At 40.2% G+C, this 12797-nt stretch overlaps 1 long non-coding RNA gene across 1 annotated transcript; it reads right to left on the bottom strand.

Moving 5' to 3' along the window:
* Window positions 1-482: 482 nt before the first annotated feature.
* LOC148970631 (uncharacterized) lies at window positions 483-12355 on the bottom strand. Its single transcript, XR_016147945.1, has 3 exons — window positions 12287-12355; window positions 12019-12151; window positions 483-1065 (listed from the first exon to the last, which is right to left on the bottom strand). It is a non-coding gene; the product is annotated as an uncharacterized LOC148970631 (long non-coding RNA).
* Window positions 12356-12797: the final 442 nt, after the last annotated feature.

Genomic DNA, 12797 nt, shown 5'->3' with positions numbered 1-12797 from the left:
CTTTTTCACTTTTACTCACCTGGGCTGGGCTTGCTTGTTTGATTGTTTGTTTTTAATAACCGTTGGCTGTTCCCTCGTTATTCCAGTGCATTGTGGGATTGAATGCAATCGATAACATCCACTATGGTTTCAAACACCACTATAAATGACTGTCCCCTTAAATGGTCCCTTATGAAGTTAAAAAAAAGTAAATAAAAGTAGATCAATAAAGTAAATCAAAATTATTTAAGGGTATGCGGACAGGAGGCAATTTTGGACACAGCCCAGCACTCTTTCTTCAGCAATAAAAAAAAAATAAAAATTAAAAATTAAAATGTGATGTGTAGTTGCTTATTACTAGTATGGATGAATTGGATAATCAAAGGTCAGCACTCAGCAGAAAATAGGCTACATTAACATAATTATACTATGAATTTAATCTCAATTTATTATTTAACATAAAAACTTTCTCAGTAAAATGGACAACAAGAAAACACTGCCCTTCCCTTCAATCCTTATATGAGAATTGTGCTTGAAATGAAAGACAAATTAATTGGAAAGTCGATCCAATTATTTGATAAATAACCAGTGCTGACAAGTATGTTTTTGGATTGCGCATAAAAGCCTGTGACTTGTTCAGAAAGCCTGACTAGCTAATTAAAGATATGATGACTTGAACATAATGTTTCAGTCATTGAATGCTTCAGATGATTGACATAAAGGAATTCTCTTAGAATATGTTTTGTGTATTTAGAGTGAAACCTTATTAATCTTATTGAATCTTGTGCGTCTTATTGTAATAATTTCATAACCATTTTATTTATCTACAGCATTACATTGTCAGACAGAGCCTCTCCTCAAACTAGGCTACTCCCAATGCTGAGAGTTCGTTTAAACAATATCTCAACCTGATGGATTTGAGCTTCGGCTTGATGGATTGAATGGCTGTCCTCTAATCTTGGCAGCAGGCTCAAATTAAATAGGAGCTTTATATCAAACTGATGTCACTTAACATTAAAGAAGTGAAGCCCTCAGGTGCGGGTAGAGACGACAACCAGTGGCAATGTGCCAAAAGCTGTCAGTGACCTGAAAGCAGAAGTGAGGGAGAGGAAAAAATTACAAGCCCTTCAAAAATCCTTTCACAATGTGGTTTTGACTTACGTGCTGTGTGCATACTAAACAGCTCCTTGAGACCCAGAGCAGAGTCTAATGGGAAGTTCAAAATATCAGAGTTCAGAGATGAAGTGTGAGTTTTATGACGTGTGACTGAAGATTACAAAGTGTTTTGCATTGCACATTGAAATCAAAAAAATTATTTCATAGTCGGGACATTAACAAATTAAACCATGATTTCCATGGCTAGAAAGGACATGTGTATTCATAAGTTATAGAGAAATGCATAAAGTCAATGTACATTTTTAGCTGTCTCTAACATTTGAAATATTTACTCAAGTTGGATAAATGATTTCCTTAAAGATTTTAACAGTGAATGTAGTGGTCAAGACATTTTTCAAAGTAAAAAGATAGCTATTTCTCTCCGGGGAGTTGGTTTACTTTTAAACCGCTTTTCAAGGGCCAGAAGAGGGCAGCAGAGATGCGTTTTTGTTAAAGCTCACAGGCCATCTTGACCATAACTGCTGAAATAAACACTTGTTTTGTGCAAGAATTTTTTCCATCTTAATGATCTATGAGAACAGATGCCACTGAAGCAAAGGTATTTTCTCCAAGACATTTCAGCTTACACTGAGCTTTGCAATTGAGTCTAACTTCCAAATGACATGAGACAATCATAGGCGGTAGTGAAGCTCAGAAAATGAGTATTATTCAAAAAGAGACTTTTTTTAAGAATACTGGTTGCTCTGAAAAATCTGGAAGGGTTGTACTGGTTGCCCTTTTCTATATTACAACCGTTAGGGACTGAGGTTTTCGAGGAGAGACAAAAGTATAAAAGCATACCATACAATGGATTTGTTTCACTACCAAAATCTTCAACATCAACCCTGTCTCTTTGGTGCATTTTTGAGGAAAATATAATGATACTGAAATATCCATACTGATTCAATTATCCAATCATAGCTTTTTAACAGCTCACTGGAGAGGAAGATTATCAGTAATTTAAATTTCAGTTCCTCGCTCAAAGCGATTGTATAACTTTGGGCGACTTGGAAAATAGCGCCACTTTTATGATACTTGTATCGTGCTTAAAGCTTTTTGATGCTTCAAAGAAATCTTGTTCCACATAGTCAAAGAGGTTTGGAAGTACACGATGACATTTTTCATCAATGAACAGTCGTTTTAATTAAAAATAGTCTAAAATGTTACTCTTTGAAAGTCTTATATAGGTTCAAGCTAAATGGATTTGCTTCCTGCCAATGGATAAATGGGTTTCGTCTTCTAAGCACAAACAAGCATTCTACTTTCAACAGCTCTGAAAAGCACCAATGATTCACTGCATTTTGGAGACGCAAACAAAACAACAACTTTTCGAAATGCTTTATGTTCTTCGTCATGCTAATCTGCAGGCCCTCGTGTGAACATGAGTGGAAGAGAAAAAGATCCTGGACCTGTTGACCTGCAATCTTCACATTCCGTCTTCCCCAGTCTCAGAGATCTTTGATGCACAAAAACAAAGAGGGAGTGGCATCCATAAGCTTCTGGAATTTATGTGTAAACCCATGCAGATGGCACTCCATCAGAGTCGGCATTCATGCGAGTGGTCAACTTTATATGGGAAGCTGAAAAGAGAAGAATTTCAAGCAAGAGAATGAGAAATTTGTCTGGATCGTCAAAAGGAAAAGCGCCTCATACTTCTGCAAAAGACTTTGATGTCACACAAGATGATTGAGAGATGGGGAGGCATGGTTTGATTTAATTTGCCAAAGAATGGTTTGAAATGGGTGAGGGGAGGAGGTAGTTTTATAAAAAAAAGAAAGAAAAAAAGTCAGTTCACAGAGAATGACAAAAAGAGCACATTTCAGCGAATGTATCAATCTGCCAGTAAGGAGCCCGAGAAAGAGGGAGTGCAGAGGTCTGAATGACGTGAGAGGCTGAGGAAGAGAAAGCGGGTTGTGAGAAAGCGCTCTGGTTGGCTCCTCTAAAGAAAAAGCCTCCTCTCTCCTGCTGGGCCCAGTTCGGCTCCTGTCCCTCGTCACAATGCGGGGCCTGCCGAGGCCCCCTGCCCCCTGACTGCCCTTGCTGCACTAGGAGAGCATTCCCAGCCTGGCTCCAGAGCCCCAGCATATGGAGGCCAGACTGAGGGGGTTGCTCTCCGCTGCGGCCCCCCAGCAGCAGCAACACTGTCTGGCAGCAGTGTGGAGCCTACTCCTAGAGTGCCGGACATGAGATCTTACGGCAAGGGTCGGAGCTTTACTGCAAGGGCGCACTAAAACTGTTGTCAAAGACAGCATGAAGAGTGAAAGAAACATGAAATATATTCGCCTCTCATTTTACTGAAGACTGGGGGTCCAGTTCAGACTGTCAAACTGTCGGTCCTTAGCTGAAGACGACAAGCTAGAAGCACCATTAAATTGCCCCCCTACTTGTTATTAAGCCTCTGTTCACACAACTCCTGATGTGAATTCAAAATTTCAGTTTAATTCACAATTTTGTATACACAATATCGCTTTACTGAAAATGCATGTCTTACAATTTAGAGCACTGGGACGGAAGCCTTCAGCTTCTATTGGATAGACTTTATTTTGGTTTTTAAATCATACTTTGATTCATTGATTAAATTTGAGTACTTTGAATGGACACATGAAATAATTGCTTTTTCATGTAAAGAATTGTTCTGATATGTAAAATAGGCCAATTATATTTAAGCTAAATATAGCAAAATGATCATGTGAAATTTAAATAATCAGAGCCTAAAAGGTTTTTTTTCATGCTATCAATGATCCATTTTATTCCTTTATATTCTTTGTTTATTCTATATATATTTCTTTATATTATATATGAAGAGTTCAGATGCAAAAGCCTCTAAATGCCATTTGAAATTTTCTTCTTTAATGATGATTTTTATCAAACTTGTATATTTAAGTTCAGTGATTTCACCTAAATGGCAATGATAATTACCTATTAATTGTTATTTAAGTGAAATTACTGAACTTAAATATACAAGTTTGATAAAAATCATCATTAAAGAAGAAAATTTCAAATGGCATTTAGAGGCTTTTGCATCTGAACTCTTCATATATACTTCACAAATACTTCTTTATATGCCTTCTATACACGCCTTGGGGTGAAAATGTGTTGCCAGTGAACATCATGCACAAATGAAAACTTTATCATGTGCAGGTAGACCTGCACATGATAAAGTTTTCATTTGTGCATGATGTTCACTGGCAACACATTGATCATGGGTGAGCAATTTTGTTTATATATATTTTTGTTTTGTTCATTTATTATCAGTCTTACTGGATTAAAATGTAATAGTGGTCAATATATTGTAATCAGATCAATAATGATTTAAAATAAATAATATAATTTTGACCAAATTAATATCTGTGCATCCCTAAAAATAAACTTATTAGAACAAATGTATTACTTGTTTAAATTCAGCAAGATTTAACTTGAGGATCTGCAAAATAAGAAACCAGGGGGTGAGATGAAGCGGGGTCCAGCCAAGATCTAGTATCACTCTAAACGCCTTTTGTGTAATTGCAGTCAACAGCTGTCTCTAAACTATCTTCAAGTGTCCCTTTGAAGAAGTTCACTGTAACTGTAATGCATTGGTTAATGGCTCCACAAAAACGGGCCACACACGCCGTCCCAACACAAGAGGTGCAATCTGTACAACCAAGCACACTTTACTCAGGAGAGCGGTGCTTCTTGGCCTGCCCTCAGCCCTTCAGCTCTGACATTAACTAATGTTGGTTCACTGCAGGAATATGCAGCCATTCTAATGCTAATGGCATATTTAACCAGCTCCTTATCCTCAGTGTCTGAGCCTCTGTTCAACTTGATCTGCTGGGAAAAGCGAGTGGAGAAAATGAGAACAGGGAGGTGAGCCGAATAAAAGAGAGAAAGAAAGAACGAGAGAGCGAGGCAACAAAAAGTAGAGTGTGTGAAACGTTATTGTCAAAGCGAGTTTCTTTACTTTGCCTTTGTGAATGCTAAAGAAACCGGTGGTCGCTACGAATGCTGCATGTATGTTTGTAAGTATGTACAGTACAGTAACTCTTGTTTCAATGTTGGAAAACATGACCCACATGTGCAGTCAGCAAAGCGCTCTAGGAAGTGGGAACCCGGTTGGGAGTTTTACACTCTCTCAATGCAGAGCAGCAGAAAGGCCAGGTGGTCATTAAAACTGCTGTAATCCCTTTCATGAATAGATCACGGTTTCTCTCACTGTGAGGAAAGCTATGCATGAGCAGGACTGCAGAGAGTAGGGTAGTGTTTGATGCTGGGCCCCCAGGCCCTTTAGGCCCTGAACCGTGTTTCTGAGCGGATGTGTTAACAGTTTCAGGCTCAATGGAGGGAGAAATCCCCACAAAGAGAGGTGTACAAATATTGTGGGAAATCCGTCCACTCTTTAATATTTCATGAAGCTCCACAATCTATTCATTGGACTTCATTCCTTTGGAGGGGCCCTCATTCAAACTCACTCCACCGCCTCAATGGGCAGCTCTTAATTGAGTGCCCGCTCATTTTCCAGCTCCCTGGCAGATTGTTCCTGATGAAAAGACCCTGGCTCTTCATCCTCCTCCTCTTCTGCCTAAGAGTGGGAAGCAGAAACGAGGGCACGCCTTGCTGGTGGTATGAGTAAGAGGGAGAAAAATGTTCAAAAGTTTGTGTATGTTGTGTGCTGAAGAGGTAGAGGTTGAGGGTTGTCCCTTATCCCAGGCGAGTACCGAGAAAGCCGGTCCGAGCCAGCACAAGACAAACTGCTGTTCAGGGTGAGGCCATGGGGCTGAGCAATGATTCGGCTAACTCATTTGGGCTCCCTGCTGCCTCTGGCTGACAGAGAGGCTTTTCAGGACCGCTGACAGCACCTCAGAGAAATCCCCCATTCGCACCCTGGGAGCTCCGCATAGTCCGGTGTCAGCCCACACCGCAGCTTAAAACAGTCCGCAAGATAGATGCCGCTGTGCTAATCAGTCGTTTGTGTGCTGTACGGACACCATGCTGGGAATCTCAAGATGCTGAAGAGCACTGAGCACCTTTTTGATCTTTTCAAGTGTTTGTTAGATCAACTGTTTATTTACCACACAGCGAGGCCCCTCTCTAATGCCGCACTTCTTAAATAGGCATAACACTGAAGTAACCTTCACACTTGTTGCACCTGTTCCCAAGCAAGACAGTGTTTCATTGATAAAACAACAGACATCAAAGCAAATCTTGCAGACCTGCCAAGGTCTCACATTGTGAATTGTTGGTAGTCATGTAAATGAGATTCTGTGAGGTAAAACAGAGCTGAAAGGAGTAGCTGAGTATTATGCAATGGAAAGGCCGATATGCTTAAACCACAGTGACATTGATGACAACTCCTTGCATGGGTTTAACATAGCACAATCTTGTAACCGACCAAGATGCGGGAGTCTGACTGTGCAGTTCAAACCTTCATGTGAGCCAGACCTGGCCCCATTTGACAGGTCCCGACTGTGAAAGTGTGACTTTGGGTGTTATCAAGATCCTGGACGTTTCCAGCTGCAGAAATGGCCTCTGATCCCATGATTAAAGGTCATCCGGTAAGAAAAGCTGAGCCTGGCATGCTCCAGCTGAGCATGCTCCCACTAACCCTGTGTGTCCAACAGGCTTAGAGCGACTCATGAGGGATGGAGGATGCCTGTGGAGAGGAGTCCAAGGGAGAGGAAAATCCACCACTACCACCCCCTTCTGTCAGCCCTCACCTCCCCACCACGCCTGGTTTGCTTCCAGGCTCCAACGCAAGGAACTCAGGCCACATGTTTAGAAATGATTTCCGCCCTCCACATTAAAGATTATCTGTCTATTTGACTTTTGGAAATGATTGTGTCAGTGTACCAATCTATGTTTCCAAAAGCCGATAGGAATACCTTTAATGTGAGCTAACATGACTAGTAATGTAGGGTATATCAGTCCAGATTACTTGATTTCAATGCATTGAAGTCTGAGATTTGGGTGTATATTAATGCAAGTTTTCAAGAGCCTTTTCAAGTGGCACCCCATCTCCATGTCTAATCCTGAATTTTTTGATGAACTTCTATACGCTGTCTGAGAACTTTAAAGAACCTTTGGAATGTGACTTCAGATCCATTGCTTTCATCCAGAGAGTGATTCAATCCATCACAGAGCTTAATAAACTGCTACCAGCTCACCCTGTCCTCATCTCTATCAAGATAATGACAAGAGTGCATGGTACTTAGACAGCCTGGCCAGCTCAACTTTGCAGTAACTTTGCATGTGTTTTCAGAGTCAAGAGCCCTGGAGAGAGCTGAGGGGAGGCAGGGCCAAGCACAGTAACATGATTGCACCTTGCTTGTTAACCTAACAAGCAGGTGATTAATTCTAGGAGCTAATCTTGTGGTACCCAAGTCAGGAGGAAATACCTCCGGTGGCCTAATCCACCCAGGCTTGGCCCAAGACACTCGCTGTGCTACTCAGCAAGGTCCTTTGTGCTGGACAGGTATTAGCCAACAAGTGCGGGTCTGGCCTGCAATAGTTATCGGCTCAAGAGGAGGCCTATCTCAAAGACCCCCAGAGCTGAGAGGGAGGGGTGGAAGGAGGCCACTCTCATCAAGTGTTTCTTCTTTTTTTTATTTGCTTGGCTTGCATTTTCCATCAGCTCGGAGTAGACATGAAAGAGTCTGGGTCTCAGAGTGGCCTTTGTTTCCCTTTATATCGGACAACATCTGAATCTAAGCAGTCAGACTATTTGCTGTTCTGATTTTCAAAGAAGCCCATTCTCTCACAGCAAGATTTGCTCAAGTTAGGAAGAAATGTTTGAGAGTCAAGATGCCCTTGTTCACTTTTTGTCCAGTAAGCCATCAAATTAAAAAGGGATCTGCTGCAGAGTGTTTTAAGTGATGATAGCCATGTCCTCTAAGATGGCTGCCTTGACCCACCCAGTTTGGTGTCCAATAAAATGATACTGCTAAGTGGCAGCTTTCATGTTTGGAATATTTATATCCCCCAAAAACAGGCAGTGAGTGACATAAATAAACACAGTGGAGGTTCATCTTATCTGAGCTACAAAGGACATGAGTGTGCCACTGCCAAAGGCTGCAGTGAACTTTGACCCTGTTGGGTCACAGAGAGCGTTTGTCCCTCCATAATTGGACAGAAGGGTCCTTTCGCTCTTCATTTAACCTTTTCTGACTGGTTCTTTCTTCCCAAGTAGCCACAAAGCCCCTGGTCCTGACCCAGTTGTTTCTGGCAAATCTTTCCTCCCCCAGTCCAGGCCTTTGAAAGCTGGAGAAAAGCTGGAGTGTGCTTGCCCTGTCAGGAACAATGGCAGAGTTAGTGACCCCTGACCTCAAGGGCTTTGAGATTTCTTCCTGGATCAGGAGCTGCTTTTCTCTATGGTTGGTCACTGCTCCACAGCTCAGGAACAGAATGAGAGTAAACACTTGTTAAGAAGTGATTCTTCTTCTCCATCCTAGCAGCCCCCCATCTCCCTTTTTGCTCTCCCCTCTTTCTGTGTCCTTGGTTCTTTTGTGTCCATGTGTTAAAGTTAAGGCAGGTCCTCTCTTCTGGCAGCATCCTGACAGTCCATCACAAACACAATGTCCATCCATCACAGAACACACATACTTAGTAACTATATGTATGTACGACTAGGAAACTGCCAGAGCTGTGTTCTTGCACTGCTCAGAGCAGACAAAACACAATAAATCAGTGTTAATGCACAATATGTTGATGAGAACAGAATTTCAGAAATGTTGAAATGAGGAAGCATCATTTTGAGTTAACTCTGAATACAATTGGGTTTGTCACTGACATGAGGCACAAAAAAATGTTTTGGAAGAGATATCCAATTGGGTCCAAAAGTCTGAGAGCACTACTGAAAACTCTTATTCTTTATTTTTTATGTATTTTCAATACAACAATTTAATTTCGTAAACTTTATTTACTTTCATTTCAGAATTCCTTTCAATTTAATGACAACACGCTACATGAACTCTAGTTGTATATCAATGACTTATATAGTGCAGAATCTCATTTATTTTATTTTATTCCAAAACAGTTTCCAAAGACGATGGCCACCCTCCACCCCAGGAGGGCTGGTCATTGAGATGACCAGAGTGCTGTTCTCTCGCATGTCCAGATGCTGAGCATGAGGCTGTATAGCAGAACCAGGCTGAGAGAGGCCTGTGAACGGTCTGTGAGTAGACAGAAACATATGGGCTGAAAGAGAAGACCCACTGGGGCTAGAAGCTCCCGGGACCACGGGAGGCTTTGTGTTTGGTCCTGCCCTCCACACCACTTAATAGTGCAAAAAGCATTGTACAGTATTGTCAAGTGCTGCCTGTCTTTAGTGTGTGGACACACATGAAAAGAGACCCTCTTCTGCCTTCTCTCTCACTTTCTTTTGCTCAGCTGGTGTTTTAGTGCTTCTCTTTTAACCCATTCTTTCTTGTCAGATCACCTCTCTGCTTCCTTTTGGGCTTTTTGTCCAGTTTGAAATGTTCTCTTGACTGATGACCAGAGAGGAACTAAGTGAACTGATTTCCATGTCTGCTTTGTCTTAGCCATTTGTCTGTAAAGTTGTGGGATAGTCCCACAGATATAGCAAAGGTCAGCGCTCTACTCAGTTATGGAGCCTAAATTAGTTTTTGTCTTTAGGAATTGTGGTCTGCCAAGGATAAATTCCTACTCTATGGGATTTCTGCAAAAAGCCATGGATTTCATAGGGCAAATAAAGGGTTTAATTAGGTTAAAATACTGCTTTTCAATTGGTTCACAGAAGTTTTTTGTTTCATTAAATAGGGTGTTTCCTAAATAAATATCAACTATACTTCAGTTTTAGACCCTTTGTTAATTTTTGTAGTGATTTAGAAGTTTACGTTTACAGCATTAGCCAAGTAGTTTCTTTCTTAAACAAATTGGACATTATATCTGAAATATGCCAAAAATGAATCCAAATCAAATCAGGAGCTTATGAATCTAAATCGAAAAAGGAAATCTGTATCAATACCCATATATGTACCCATTGATGTTCCATCCAAATGTTTATATGTGCACTCAGTATTTTTTCACTATTTTTAAAAACACTTTCTCTCATGAAATATATCGCAAGTGACTGTAGTCCATGGTCTACAGTGTTTTTGCTTTTGCAGTGCAAAAGAACCAAATTACTGAGTGTGCATTTAATTCATTAAAAAGCCACAAATTTTGATGACCAAAACTGCTAAAACACATTTCGCCTTTACCTTTTTTGATACACAAAGCAAAGCTGATTTTTCAGACATAAATATTCATAAGGAAGCTCTCTTTACGCCTGAACTGTTTTCATTTGCATTTAACACTATACACATCCCAATCTTGTCATTATATTACTTCGAGGTCAGCTGTTTGGAAAGATTACAGATATTATTAGGACACTGATTTACAGCTGAACGTGGGGTGACCCATCCCCTTTCAAGATTCCTTACTTGTTGGGCCTATAAAGCTGTCTCTGGGTCTATGAGGAGTGAAATACATTCCCATTTAATTGACAGATATCCAAAACAGCTGGCTGGCTGCTTTTCACAATATGGCATGTCTGCACACTTTTACTTCTTTCTAGTTCTGTGTCTGGAGTGTCACAGATGTGACCCTGTCTGCTATCGTAACCACACTGTTCTTTAACACTCTTTTCTTCACAAATACTTTCCGGCCCATTTCACCTGTCTGTGACACACCCTTTTGCCACACACACATGGATAAGTGCACCCATTGTCACAATAGTCGGCTCTAAAGATTCCCAGGTTTTCTTTGTTTTTTATTTATTTATGGGTTAGGCTATATTATCTGATTTGCTTAGATTAATGGAAATTCCATTTTATATACTATTATCTCTACTTATAATAAAACTTATAATATCTCTACTATAATAAAAATTGTAAACTCTTTATTTGTTGTAGTCTGATACAAACCACATTCGTACACTGTAAAATATATTACTCCTATAAGCAATTATTTTCAACTTTTTTATCAGTTTAGTGTAATTTAAGTTGAAATGACTTCAATTGTTTAAGTACAATCAACTTGGATGTTTAAGGCAGCAACTAATTTTACAGTTGGTTTGAAATCCAATAAATATGAATTTTGAGGGGGGAAAGGGAGAGGAACGTAATTATTGTTTTGAATCCTGTTGAACGAATTTTATGCTGTGATAAATATGTTTAGACTGGATACTGTCCTCAATGGTGAAACCTCCATTGATTAAAGAAATCAATGGAGCAGTCTGAAGAGAAGTCTGATCACATTTAACTTGCAATTTGAATATTCATTGCATTACAACTACAGCTATATTGAGATTGCAAAATCAGATTTCACCACTGTACTCCAAAATCCTCAAATGCAAACATACCTCATCTCTCAAACACTGTATGGAATCTCTTCCTATCACACCCATATATTAATTCCCCCGTAATGTACTCAATGACTTCAGTGGCACTGGAATCTGCTAATGGTTAATCATCTGCCCTGCCACTGTGGTTTTGTGATTACGCTTGAGAACACTGGGGTGCTAATGGAAGAGAGGCCGGGCAGGCCTGACCCTGTCATTACCTTAATGTGGGCCTGGGATCTCCCGCCTTGCCTCCTGCCACCATCAAATGAGCCTCACACATGCTAATGCCAGTCCTTTGATTGTTGCGCTAAATGAAAATTAATTGATTCTCATTCAAGTCTCTTGTCAGCTCCCTGTTTTCTCCACCGTGTGCTCTTTCTTTTTGGACCTGGCCACTCAACAATACACACCGCAGCCTTCTCCCCAATGCATTCTGAAGCATGGAAATGTACTTGCTATTGCTATGCAGACTCCAGAGATACAAAAGAAAGCGAGCCGAGCAAATACAGCGTCTTGTCATTTGGTTATGTATGTGTGTCGCCCTTTGGTTAGCTATGCCCTACCTGTAGGTTCTTCAGATTCCCTTTTGTCCATGCTAACACGCTGTGAGGAGTATAGTACTGGGTGACAGAATGTGAAACTCTGTGGGTTGGTCTTCGGTCATAATGCTCAGTCCGTGGTGTCCTGATGGGACCACTTAATATGGAGAACAGTGAAACAAAAACAAATTCCGTTATGTCTATGAATCATTTGCAGTCACATTGTCGAATGTTGCCAAGTATAAAGGATTTAAATTACGGTTTGCACCAATAGAGCAGAAGCTTCTCTTACAAAAGTTCCTTGTGAGGCCTTTCTCTTCTCATGATGTGCCAAAGGTCTTGCCAACATGGAGGAGAAATCTTAAAGGGATAGTTCAAAGAAAAATGTAAATTGTCATAATTTATGTTGTACTAAAAAAATCGTTGTCAACTTCTGTGTTGATTGATTTGTTTCTTGCTAGAAATCTAAACTGAAGATCTTCATGAGAGGAGTGATAAACTTTACATCATTCTTTTTAATGATTTTTTTATTCCCCCAGTGAATAAGTTTATCTCGTTCACAAAACTGGTCTGAATCATAGCATTGAATTAGGATTTAAATTTCAGACTGATCATCACACAAAGCTATATCAATTTAAAAAAAAGCTTGAAATGTAATGTTTCAGTATGAACACTTTCATGTTGATTTTGCTCACCTTTAGAAACTTTCAGTTAAAAGGAAAAAAGAGGACCAAAACGAGGGGTTGGAGCCCCCTAAGTGGCTTTTAACAAACTTTACAGGAGAGACAAAACAAAAAATTTTG

The sequence above is a fragment of the Pimephales promelas genome, chromosome 20 (genome assembly GCF_988280905.1).
Source record: "Pimephales promelas chromosome 20, fPimPro1.hap1.1, whole genome shotgun sequence".
NCBI classification, from domain to species: Eukaryota; Metazoa; Chordata; class Actinopteri; order Cypriniformes; family Leuciscidae; genus Pimephales; species Pimephales promelas.
Note: the sequence above shows the minus strand (reverse complement) of the source record. Positions and strands in the feature narration are given on the sequence as shown.